Genomic DNA, 13,600 nt, shown 5'->3' with positions numbered 1-13,600 from the left:
ATCTAAGCAGCAATGGAATAGAAACTAGACCTGTTTTAACAATATAAGACAAAGATCCATAATAACAACATGGACAGTCATGGCAATAATTATAGGGCCATGTTCTGTTAAGGTTAGCTTGGACCAAAATCAGCCTCCTTTTAAGCTAGTTCATGTTTCTCCATAAGTTTGGTAGTCAGCTATGCACGCGGTGAAACCAATATCATAAATCTACTAATGAGGTATATAAAAATAAAATTGAAACATATAGATGATTATAAAGAATAGAATCCACTAGGTAAAACCCAAAATTTGTATTAATAATGTGAAATCTTAACAAATCGTCAGTGTCATATTCTTTATAGAGTCTATTACATAGCAATCAATTCATCTACGTCATTTTCTTCATCATCTTGTGTAGAACTGTCTTCGGCTATACGTGCATTGGTTTCCCCTGTTAGCCGGGCCAACGAAATATCTTCTATAAGCTCATCATCAAGCTCTATTAGCTCTCCCGGTTCGCCGGCTAACGGAGGAATAGGCTCTCGCGAAGCGGGTTGAAACCTTTCTGTATTGGCGAGGTTCTTTGCACCGACCTCCTCATCCTGGTCTGGGCACTCCCACAAAGCCTTAATCCGCATATTAATAAATATAACTTGGTCCTCGTCCTTCTCCAATGCAACTGTATTCCTAAACAGCTTCAATGCACATGCTGACGTAGTTCCTGTGATGTAAGTAACAAGAAGATTTAGTTGTCAAACGAAAAAAAAGGGATTGGTTATCTCAAGATCGTTACCCTAGTTCGAGGAATACCTGTGCCAGAAAAGAGATCTAATATCCAGTCTCCTTCGACAGAAAACATCTCGATCAAGCGCATCATAAGTCGTTGAGGTTTTTGGTATGGGTTGACAAGTCCCCGTTCTGTCGTGGTGACATGTCGCAATTTCCGAGTCACTGCTGGATATACCAACAGATTTGAACCTCCCACTTCATTAGAATGCTCTTTGATTCTCTGTTTTTTAATTTCATCGAAGTAGCCAACCGTTATGTATTCAATGGCATTAACGAACCGAAAAGTTGGCCCTCTATTTACATTGGTCTTGATCCTATAAAAAATAATTCATCGAGTTAAAAATAGATTCAACAACCTTAAGAATTGCAATATAATGAAAGACACCTATAAATAATCCTTACCATGCAAGGTTCTCGATGCCATGGCAACGAGATCTCAAAGCTTGAGCTACCGAGTACCCTTGGTCCATACTATGAAAGACAACTATTCGCCACAAGGATGCGGTCGTTAGCTCAGCGAAATCCTTGACCATCTTCTCCAATTGTTTAAACCTAAACGGTTCATCGTCGTATGATGACCCAGCCATTCGAAATCCGTAAGGAATATCCGCAATCATTAGCGTATATTCCTTCTTTGGCACCTTCTGGATCAAGTCGATGACATCACCGCAAACCACATTGTAGTAAAGATCTCTCGTTATATCTTTCTTGTGGCTAAATTTTTTAAACGAGCCATCTTCCTCCATTTCGTACGTCTTGACTAAGCGACGATCCTTTTCTTTTCTAGCTCGCTCGAGATGTGCAAGGAAGGATGTAGGGAAATCGTGTATATCCTTAACTTCTCCTTGTTTCTTGCCTCGACACGGTTTCTAATAGAAGCAATAGGACATCAGGTATTATTACGCAACCTCTACATATGATGAAAGGGTAATGAAAAAATATCAATACTAACCCAATCCTTGAATGCAATAAAATACTCTGATAACGCCTTATACGAAGACGTTAGAGGATAATCCTCGGTCACTTGTTCCCAAGTTATACATCCAAGTTGTTTCATCATTACTTCTTGGATCTTCATGTACACCTTATGACTGTAAAATTAGAAATCAAGATTAGAACTTTGAATTACACCAGATAGACTACAATTTCAGTATTTGAAAGACTTACTTATTGAACTCGGTGACCATTTCTTCAAGGCTTATATCTTTCGCCACAACCCTTGACAAAACGGACACAAGAAGCTGCTCGTCCTTAATACCTTGCATCGCTCTCCATAGAGACAGCTTCATGTCGTCTGCCGCTTCTTCAATTGTCAAGTCAATTCTCTTGGCGGCTTGTGACTTTAATTCTAGTTGAGGGTCAACCCTACATTTCTTTTGTCGTTGACCCTTTACCTCCTTATTCTCCCACATTGAGAAGATTTGATCTTGGAGGTCCCATACTTCTCCATCTCTAAACGCCAATTGAAACCAAGATTCATACTTTCGAAGACCATCGGACCTAACATTATCATCTACCACAATGCCGACTTCATGAAGACATTGACGTCGAAGGCCTGGATGTAACTTCACACCAAACTTTTGTTTCACATCTAAATACTCGTGGTGGAAGAACCGGATTCGCTCAATAGACGACATTTTCTGCCTATAGTCATTATCATTATTATGGTCCCATGCCAACAGTTTAGCCTCTTCGGTTGTGAGCCCAACATATATTTTGCACTCGGCATACTTGAAGAAGAAAGTGGTTGGATGTTCTCTGACAAGTTGTCGACGTGCCTCTGCTGAATGCGATCCACCAATGACAAAATAATTATATTGATCATGCTTTCTGATATCAAAATCTTCAATGGTTTCACATTCTTCAGGATCCACCATAACAATAAAAGGCACCACTGTGGCATGTGGATTAATTTTCATTTTTTTCTTGAGATTTTGAACATGCATGCGATGAGGCTCTCTAATCTCAAGTGGTCTTCGACCTGTTTTTTCATCAATAGGGGGCCGATGGATGTGTGTTATAGGCAAATTAAATACTTGGCCTTTCCTGACCAACTTCCGTTGCATTAACTCTCTTCTTATTTTATTCTGCTCGGATGACAAAACACCCGAGGCCAGCTCGGCTCCTGGCGTCCCCTTATTATCCTCTTCCTCATTGTCACTTGTCGAATCCGTATCCGACATTTTCGTTGTCTTCTTCTTGGCTGGTCTTGACTGGACTTTGGATACCTTTTTAGTGGCCTTCAAGTGGGAGGGCTCTTCATCTCGTAGAGTTACATGGCCTTGTATATAAGGCCTCAAGGTAACAATCAGGTTTTGTGAGTTATCAAGTGCTTTTTTGAACACTTCAGGCCCACAAGATTCCTTTACTAAAAGGTCTTCTGAAAGGAACACTTTGCGTACCCCCTTGGAGCACTCTATCATTACCAGTATGTTGGCCGAATCTGCATCTTCGTAGTCAAATCGTAGAATTCGGCCATACATAAATGGAGTTTCTTTTCCTAGCTGCCCCTCACCCTTCTTCTTTGCTGTATACAATACGACTTTTTTCTTTGAGTCGATATATTGCATACACCATTCCTTGTCCGTTAGATCTCGGTCAGGAAGGTCTTCGCCTCCAGTAGCGGCGACAATTTTCTTTTGGCTTACATCACTATGGGGCTGAGATTTTGTCTCTTCGTTAAATAGAAGCTTTTTTCCTCTCTTTATGGACTCCGGAGTTACCTTGGTCTGGGCTTCGATTGGAGAACCTTGTATGCGAAGCTTAATTTTCTTCACGGGTCGGTCTAACAGATTCTCAAACGACCTATTTAAGAAAGTATATGCAAAAACATAAGTTAGACAGTTACGTAGATTGAAGTTGTTATTATAATGAAGAACAGTTTCTAGGAGCAGTAACATATTCAAAAATCTATTGTAGGCATGGCTATTCAACCTAGAAAATATATATCGTAATAAGTAAAACGGGTTATATATTCTTTTAAATAGTAGATATGACTTATATAGATTCTAAACCTATATTGATGAGAATTTGCCATAGTGAATGCAATTTGTAGATCATTTTCTACTATTTTAAGCCAAAGTAGGTCAAAAATCACCTATAATTAGAGCTTGTATTTGTTTAGAAGTAAGTAAACTCAACATAAAAAGACTGATTTTGACAGACAATTTGATAACATTTCCACCCCTTAAACGATTTTTCTCTCCCAAAGGCTACACTTTAAACACTAACTCGATACGGCGTATCGAGTTCGTGTTTAAAACTTACCTTTTAAACACGAACTCGATACGGCGTATCGAGTTCGTGTTTAAAACCTATACTTTAAACACGAACTCGATACGGCGTATCGAGTTCGTGTATACAATACAAATATTTACACACGAACTCGATACGCCGTATCGAGTTCGTGTTTAAATATTTGTATTGTATACATGAACTCGATACGTCGTATCGAGTTTTTCGGGAAACGAAACATATTTACAAAAATGTCCACAGTGTCAGAGGCCTACCTGGACTCCTCGCGCTCGACTCTCTTGGAAGACATGGTTGATCGTGTTGTGTGGAGGCGGAGATCGCGCTTTCGTGCTTTGTGCCTTGAGTGCTCTGTGTGCTCTGTGCTCTCTGTGTGCTCTGTGTGCTCTGAGTGCTCTGTACGCTCTGTACGCTCTGGTGAGTGAAATATGATGAGGTCTTCCTATTTATAGGGATTGAACCCATGGTTAAAGTAACCATAGTCATCTTAACCAATGTTGGTAACTTTGAGGATAGTTAGTTTGTAACCATAGTCACATTAACTATAGTAACTTATGATTGTATTAATGATTACAAAGTCAAACTAATATATTGATCAATCTTTTATACTCATAACAACCTACAATCACTTCAAAGGTTATGAAGGAGACAATGATAGAGGTTCATGAATGTACCAATGATTGATTACTAAAAGCAAAAAATTTTATGACTCTCAATGATTGATAAGTCTAATAATTAAAATGGTGAGCCTTAAAGAATCAATGAGTGAGACGTTCTATATCAAAATGGGTGTCATTAATTAGCCAATGATTTTAACATTAATCCAACATATTCAAGGCTTGTTAATGATTAGTTTTATATTTTACTTGATTTAACATCATTTAGATCTAGTTTATATAATGATTGATAATTTAAGTTAAATTACTTTATTAAAAATAATTTTTAGATGTATTGTATTTTAATAGAATATTACATAATATAGACATTCTATTGATTTGGCTTTTGTTTAGAGAGAAGTTTATGTTTAGGGAGGAGTATATGGTTAGAGAGGAGTATAACTTAGAGAGCCCTATCTAGACCTTAAGCCATGAGTGAAGATTCACCGTTCTCGATTGAAGAATATTGTTTGTCATCAGACACATCGTTTTCTACTGAAGAGTATTGTTTATCAACAGAGTCACCATATTCGATTGAAGAATATTGTCTTTCGACCGACTCACCATATTCTATCGAAGAATATTGTCTGAGCTCATCTACAGGGAATGCAAATAATGACACATGTGAAGGGTTCTCTATTGAAGAATACGATATTAATAAAGATACCGGGAATGAAGGAAGTGCCCAGGAAACATTGAATAACATTGGCGATGGTCAGAACAGAGAATTAGACTGTAACAAGGTTACACCAACCTCTATGCAGGAAGAGAAATCTGGGAGCCCTATGCATATTAGAAGAATCCCACGAAGAATTCGTCTGGCTAGATTTAGCTTGGTGACATCAGATAAACAGATTGGATTTGATGTCAACAAAATATGTTGTGCCCGTGGTTGTATGTCTATGATTGGAAAATCAAAGTTGCGAGAATTAAGGCGATACTATTTTTCGATGACCGGTGATGAGCAAGACACTTACCTCGGATCACATATGCAACTAGTAACCGACAAATGTACGGGGATCAAAGTATCATTCGAGTATTATATCTTCCATGCGCAACAGATATGTAGAGTTGCATTCAAAATTGTGTTATGTGTTAGTAACATGCGGCTACATAGAGTACAACAACGTCTACTTAGCGGGGATCAGATGCTCAATTGTAAAGAGGTTCCAAGTATGAAAGGTGCAATTGGAAGACTAGCTATTGGCTGGATGAAAACTTACTTTCAGTTAAATTGTGAAGTAATGCCCACTACAGGTAGGATGCATCTTTCTGATAATTATACCCGTCGGGAAGTTTATGATGTCTATCGATCTGAAATGCTGGGCTCACGTAATAAGTCTATCACCTATAGCCAATTCACAAGATTATGGAGAGCTCGGTTTTCAAATGTTATTATTCCTCGTAAAGTACGTATGGGTTATTGCTCCATTTGTGCAAATCTTAAAAGTTTGGCTAAAGGTGCAAAGACATCAATGGAAAAGGATACGAGTAAGAAGTTACTACAAGAGCATCGCGAGGCACAATCCTTAGAACGAAGGAAGACGATGCATCATAGAGAGAAGTGTTTGAAGAGGCCTGAACAATACATGTGCTTAATGATAGATGGCATGGACCAGAAGAAGACATGCTTGCCGCATATGCGGAGGCTCCCCAAAGATGTCAATGATGAGTGCCTTGTTCAAATTCACTTGGTGGGATGCTTGGCTTATAATAGGTCTGTTCGACCTCACGTCTTCATTACTTACCCCAATGTTCACAATGACCCTAACCTAACAGTTACAGTGATTCACCGAGTTTTGATGTCTTGGGGACAACCTTTCCCCCCTGTTCTATACATTCAATTGGATAATACTGCTAGAGAGAACAAAAATTCAACTGTATTTGGCTATCTAAGTATGTTGGTCAACTTAGAATTGTTTAGGAAAGTGAAAGTCAATTTCCTTTTGGTTGGCCACACACATGACCATATAGATCAGATGTTTAGCACATTCTCCAGACAGTTGTCTCGGCATGATGCTTTCACTTTACCTAAACTATTTGATGTCATTTGTGATGCATATACACCACGCCCAAAAGTGTTACACTTGAAGGAGGTATATGACTTTAAGAGATATATATTAGATGGAGGTGGTGGGAATGTTAAAGTGCTTGCTCAGTTAAACAATATAAGTTTCAATCACATTTTTTTTATAAAGAAAAATGGAATAAGTGGTTCTACACTTTTGTATGCTAAACAATATTCATCTTCTACAACATGGGAACCTGAAGGTGGTTGCCAGTTATTACTTTGTATGCCGAGTACAATTGTCCATGGAGCTAAGCAAATGCCAATTGAGAAGAAAGGACAGTTGCAGAGCGACTTGGTATTAGAACAAAAACGGTCATGGCTCCAAGCCTTAGAAGAAAAAAGAAAACATATTGAGGCCGCCAAGAAATATGCCGCACAACAAGACACGTCATGGTGGGATGTATTTTATAGTGATCAGAAAGAAATTATAGACAATTGTGTATCTGTTGATAATTGGAATTTGGAAACGCCATTCACATGGTCGCTGCAACATGATCGCGTAAATAGAAGTCCGGAGCGACTAGTAAATGCGATTAATGACAGCTTGGTCCATCCACAACAAAGAGACATTTATGTGGGACCAAGGATGACCAAAGCAGCCGAAGCTAGATGGCAAGGAAATTTGCAAGAGCTCACCGCGGGGATGTTGATTGCAACGCCGGCTGATGAGAACTCACATGGCCACCAATTTTGGGTTGGTAAAATTCTAGAAGTGCTAATGCATGAAATAGATAACACGATCAAGTCTATAAATGTTCATTGGTACAACACTAGAAGTGCAAATGCTTTTACAGGTAAGTATACATTGGAGATGATTGAATGCCAAACAAGAAGGGGAGGTAGGAAGAGGAAGCGAAACATTCGTAACACCTCGACCCTTGATATCTCTGATGTGGATATCATCGTGTACGACTTCACACTTACAAAAGCCGGACGATTAAGGAAGTCAACAATAGATATAATAAAAGAAAAATTACCAGGTCTACAAGGTGGCTCGAGTCAAAGGCAAACGAGATCTGCTACATATAATCTAGAGTCAAACCATTTGGTTTATGACGAAGATAATGCACTGATTGGTACATCCGAGGATGATGAGGAGGAATCGTCATTGTATATTAGTTATAGTAGTGATTCTCCGTAAAGGAGTGATCATGAATGTATATTTGGCTATTAAGTGTAACTACATTCCGCTTGTAACAAATCGAGTAATATAAAATCATGTGTTTTGAATTCTTATGATTTCCCAAAAATCGTTTCTTATAAAATAACATTGGTTGTAAAGTTTGTGATATAAATTGAGAATGTATGTTTTTGAAATTCGTCTTTTTTTAGTTACTTCTAAATCACGAAAATAGTGGATTTTTAACCTTTTTCATAGTATGTTTGAACTTGTATGATACTGGTATCAATGTGTTTTGTAAAATCATTGAAAAACCCCTAAAATTTCCCTTATCCTTCCATTTATGCGCGATCCTTCCACTTGTGAACGCGAACGTGTTGGTAGTCCTGTTTGCCCATAGCGCATAAGGGAGCAACCTCGACCAATCACCAACTCGTCCTTCGCACGCGCGCACAATGGCCTTTAACATTGGACCGTGGCCTCGCTCAATCTTTCCATTTACTTCGGGGTTGTACGCCGTTGTGAGGGACAGTTTTACGCCTAACCGGTCGAACAGTTCCTTGGCCTTCTCTACATTTAGCTCCCCTCGGTCAGCCACAATCTTTCCTACACACCCGTATCGGCATATGACATCCTCGATCAGAAACTTGCACACCGTCGCGGTGTTCTTGTTTGTTCGTGCTCGGCCCTCTACTTGGTTCATTAGGTATTCCCTTGCTAGCACCAGGTATCACTTCTAGACTTCTCCCATCGGCATCGTCACTAAGTCGACCATCCACCTGAAGTGCACGGTCGGTGGGTATGTTGGGTGCAGTTTGTCGCGGTGTCAAACCACCGAGTGCATCTGGCAGCTTTCGTATGTTGACACGAAGTCGTGCACGCTCTTATATATGCCCGGCCACTATTATTTCTCCTTTAGCTTCTCGAACGTGGCCCATGTACCCTAGTGCCCGGCCCAAGGCTTTCGTGGAATTCTGATATTAGTCCCCCTTGATCCTCTACCCGTGCCATTACCTGGAGTGGTGCATCATTTCACCTCTTCGGGAGTCTCCAGATTTTCGCGTTCCGCCGGAAGTACCGGTACGCCTTTTTCCGGAGCTAACTTGCTTCTTCCCTACTCATCGAGGCGTCCATCATCATTGTTCTTAGGAATCTCCCGGTTAGAAGCAACTCCCCATCGTAGTCATCCTCGTCAAACTTGTTCAGGGGCGGAGTGCTTCGCCTTTTGACCCTCGTCCTCGCCGATTTGAAGAAGTTTGCGCCTACTTCTTCTTCTTCCGATACCATGCCGTCCTTGTTCTTGAACCTTGCTCTGGAAAGCATATCGGCCATGACGTTGTCTTTTCCTGAGATGTGTCGTATCTCTAGGTTCAGGGACTTGATGTACGCAATCCACCTGAGCATGGCCAAGTCAGGAGGTGCGCATCCGGAGACCATACTGAGAATCGGCAGGCAGTCTATTTCTATGATTACTTCTATCCCGATTAAGTAGTCATTGTCGACCTTAACCGCTGAAACGATACCCCACAGTTCGCGCTTGACTTGGGTGTATCCTCGTTGTCGCTCGCTCAATACCTTCGCAACGAACCGGATAGGCAAGCTCGTGTCGTCTTCGTCTTCCTGATTTACAACCCACCCAATTCCGGTCGAGCTGGTGTCCACCGTGATGTAAACCGGAGTTGCCGGTGTGTATACTGCCTTGCGCAAAGCCGGTGCTGCGGTAAGTGTTCGTTTTAGCCTCCAGACCGCCTTGGTATGTTCTTCTGCCCATTCGAATTTCCTGCTCTTCTTTAGCAAGCCGTAGAGTGGTTCGACGATGTGTGCGTAATGAGGGACCCATATGTGGTAGAAGACGCATTCTCCCAAGAAACGTCAGACCTCCGTGACGGATCCGCACTCCTCCTTCATTTCCACGATAGCCTCTACCTTGGCCAGGGATGGCTTCCGGCCATACGACCCACACATGTGGCCAATGACTAAGATCTCGGGTTGTCCGAAGTCCGACTTCTCCCTAGAGAAGGTAAGTCGCGCCCCCTCGAGCCTCTGCAATATCTTCTCACAGTCGGAGATGTGGTCCGCGAAAAACCTTCGGCACCCATCCGCTCCGATCGATTCATCCTTTGTGTCCTCTGGACATCCCTTTATAGGGATGTCATCCAGGAATGACATGGTGATGCTCGGGATGCAGTCCCTCAGAACTCTGTTCATTGCGTTCACCATGTGGGCCACCGAGGTGGTTCCTCCCTGTGGCAAGCTGCACATCCGAACTAGGCCAAAAGGGTTCGCATCATCGTGATGTCCCTGCTTTCTACGACAGCTGGAATTGGTCGTACCCTGGGTATAGGTCTCCGACCGAGTATATGGACCTTCTTGCGAAGGTTTCCATGAACTCATCGATTGACAGTCCGACTCCCGTATTGCAGATGGTCACTTTATTGACCGGTTGTAGATCCTGGATGAAGCATAGCGAACCGTTCTTCTTCAGTACCGTAAACCACCACTTAGAGTAAGGGGCACTCGACAGTTCGAGGATGCCCGGATCCACTTTCTGGTTAAGGAGCTCCATCAACATCGGCATGTGAGCTCTCGGTACCTGAATCGGCTTGAAACTCCATGACACGTGTGGCACCGTAAAGATCACCATTGGTTCGATAATGGTCCACGCACCCGATCTCTCCTGGTGAGAATGTGAAGGCTTTCCCATGTCTCTCGAGCATCCTCTTGAACCGGTCCTCTTCTGTCGGCAGTAGGAAGCCACCCCCACTTATCTTCAGCTCTCGCAGTGTTTTCTTGGTAAAACAGTGCCTATGCCGGCCAGATCTCGTAAATTGGGGTCGGTAAGCGACCCCCTTTATTCGTTCCCAGTTGTCTTCAGGTAAGGGAGCCGTTACAGGCTTCACCTTCTGGTCCACAGCCTTGTACTTGGTGTCTACTCGAGCGATCTGATGCGCCCTAGTTTCCCTTTCAAAGTCCGCAATGACTTCGTACGTTGTCGTGAAGATTTTCGGCAATAGTGTGAAAATCCCATAAAACGTACAAAATCGAGTATAAATCACATAATACAATAATTGTGAAGATAACATTTTAAATAAATTTAATATCTAAGTACAAAATGATGGAGGTTTCGAATGCACTTTATTACACGAGAAACGGACAACTAAATGTCAAGATATGAGGGTATAAAGTTTGTGAAAGGAAAAGAGAAAATTGTGAGATATCCCACATAGGCTCGACAAATACGGCTCTCATCATATATAAGGTGGAGCAAAAGATATTATCTTTGTGTCTATGTGTGGAGCATAGAGAGTTCAAGGTAACTTGAACTAAGAGTGGAGGTGGACTAGCTACTCGTAAAGGGTTTTGGCCAACCAAAACCGGACCGGCGATGGAGCTGGTGATCCGGCGGCATCCAACGGCAATCCGGCGACGGTGATCCAACGGCATCCAGCGCCAGTGAGAGACCGGCATCCGACGGCAATCCAACGACGGCGAGGCGGCGGCATCCGGTGACGACATCCGGCGAGGCACCGGTAACCGACGGCATCCGACGAACCGGCGTCCGGCGACTAGATAAATAAGTATATAAATATATATACATATATACATATACAAGGCGGCACCGGTATCCGGCGACGGCACCGGTAACGACATCCGACGAACCGGCGTCCGGCGACTAGATAAATAAATATATAAATATATATAGATATATACATATACAAGGAGGGCAAGGAAGGATTCGAACCTTGCACCTCCAAGTTAGGAATCAATTCGCTTACCATTAAGCCATGCTATTTAGTTGAAATTATATTTCTATCATTGTACTTTTACATGTAAATTCTCATACATAAGAGCTAAAATGAGTGACATGGTTATCATGCACCACATGTAATACATAAGCGCCAAATGGCAAACATGCAATTTATGCATGTCTTGTACCCTCACATGCATCATATGCATGAGAGCATCTATAAAAGAAGGAAGGGGGAGGAGAAAAAACACGTTTTTTTTTATTATGAAATTAAGAAGAAGAAATTCGTTATCAAATTGATGGTGTAACTTGTTTCTTAAATCTAAAGTTAAAAGTTCAATCAATCTCTCTCAATCGTTTAATCTCAACTTCTCTCTTTCCCAAACTATCTTAAGTACTTTCTCGCCAAAGCTTGTATCGACTTTGAATCCTTCCGGTCCAGAACCCCGGCGGTTCCGCCTCACGATCCGGGCGTAGTGACGGATCTTCACGACAACGTGTTGACCGAGTTGGCTGGTATGACCCGGTCTTCGCTCAGGCCTCCTTCGACTACCCTCCCGATTTGTCCAAGGGTGTCATCAAATGAGACTGCCTCCACGACTTCCCCAATCCTTTCGTCGTGACTCAAGGCTCCGCACGCCTTTAAGCGCATCTCGGCCCGTTTCCTTTCCCGGCCACTAATGTCGGTTATGGTACAACCCTTGTTGTCAAAGAACAAAATTTTCCTACCTATATTACAAGTGTGGGGAATTTTCCAGCCATCCAGACTATTGCGGCCCCACGCCTTGATAGCCCTTTCTAAAAATCCGCTCGGTCGTTATTTTCGAGGGTGTCCCGATTCAGCTCGTGATTCTTCATCACCATAAAAAACTGGACAGAATGGCGGTCGTCCTGACTTTTTGCCCTTGCGTAAGCCGAGCCATTGTCTAGCACTTTCGTCTCCATTCTAGCCGTCGTGATGTATGGTTCGTCGAGGATGACCGGGTGGGAAGACGTCTCTTGCACGAAAAAGTGTTGGTTTATGTCGACGTCTCCGACGCTCACTCTGACGTTCGGGCAAGCTCTGTGTAGTTCTTCCGTGGCTCTCGTAGTCGCGCGTATCTTCCACCCATGTTTGGTGTTGATTGGCCATTTCCCCCTTTTGTAGAAGTCCATAGACATCACATTGATTTCCGACCCGTGGTCGATCTATGCTAACACCGGTTCCTTCACGTCCCCGATGCGAATCAGGGTTTCCGTAGTTGCTCTTGCCTAGTGTGGCTTGGCATAGTGGCTTTCCGCAAGCTCGTCTTCTGCTGCCATCTCGTCGAGGAACGCCGCCCTTACTTCAACCGGCTTCTCGGGTTCCGATTCTGTCGTGAGACGCTTTCTTTTTACGAGCTCCATGATGCTATCGTGGAATTCCCTTCTTGCTATTCCGAGCACTTCCCTTAGCGTGAATTCTATGTGACTATCAAGAACTTCCCTTCTGTAGGTCCATCGTTTTCTCGATCTCTGAGTTTAATCGGAAGCTCGGACCCCTGCCCTTTTCCTTCTCCTGGGAACTGGTTGGAGTGGCATCATGCCTCTTGGACCCATTTCGGGTGTCATACCTCCCCGAAGGGCCTACCCCCCTGGTCTTTCCGGCTTCCCTTTCATCAATCATAGCTTCGTAATTCCTGCACGCAACTTCCACAAAGCCAGTGTTTTCCTCAACTCAGTCACTCCAGCCAGTGACCTTGTGCACACGCTCCTCTGCGCGGTCCGCTTCTTCCTTCTGCAGCCTTCCCCCGAACAAGGTCTTGAGTACCACTGGCCAGAACCCGGGTTTCGTATCAGGCTTAGCCACCTTTTCGCCCAGCCGAAGCCGGGTAGTGGATGGCTTTGACGTGTTGCGCCGCGGCCTCTTCCATTAAACTCTTCATGACACCCCGTCCAAAATTTACGTCAAGCATTCTTCGCATGTCGCTCGCATGAATCCTGCCATTCGAAAGGTAAATCAC

The sequence above is a fragment of the Azolla caroliniana genome, unplaced genomic scaffold, assembly GCF_043228905.1.
Source record: "Azolla caroliniana isolate FFs.n. ecotype wild unplaced genomic scaffold, voAzoCaro1.0.p SCAF_13, whole genome shotgun sequence".
In the NCBI taxonomy this organism is placed as follows: domain Eukaryota; kingdom Viridiplantae; phylum Streptophyta; class Polypodiopsida; order Salviniales; family Salviniaceae; genus Azolla; species Azolla caroliniana.
This window is presented reverse-complemented; position numbering follows the sequence as displayed.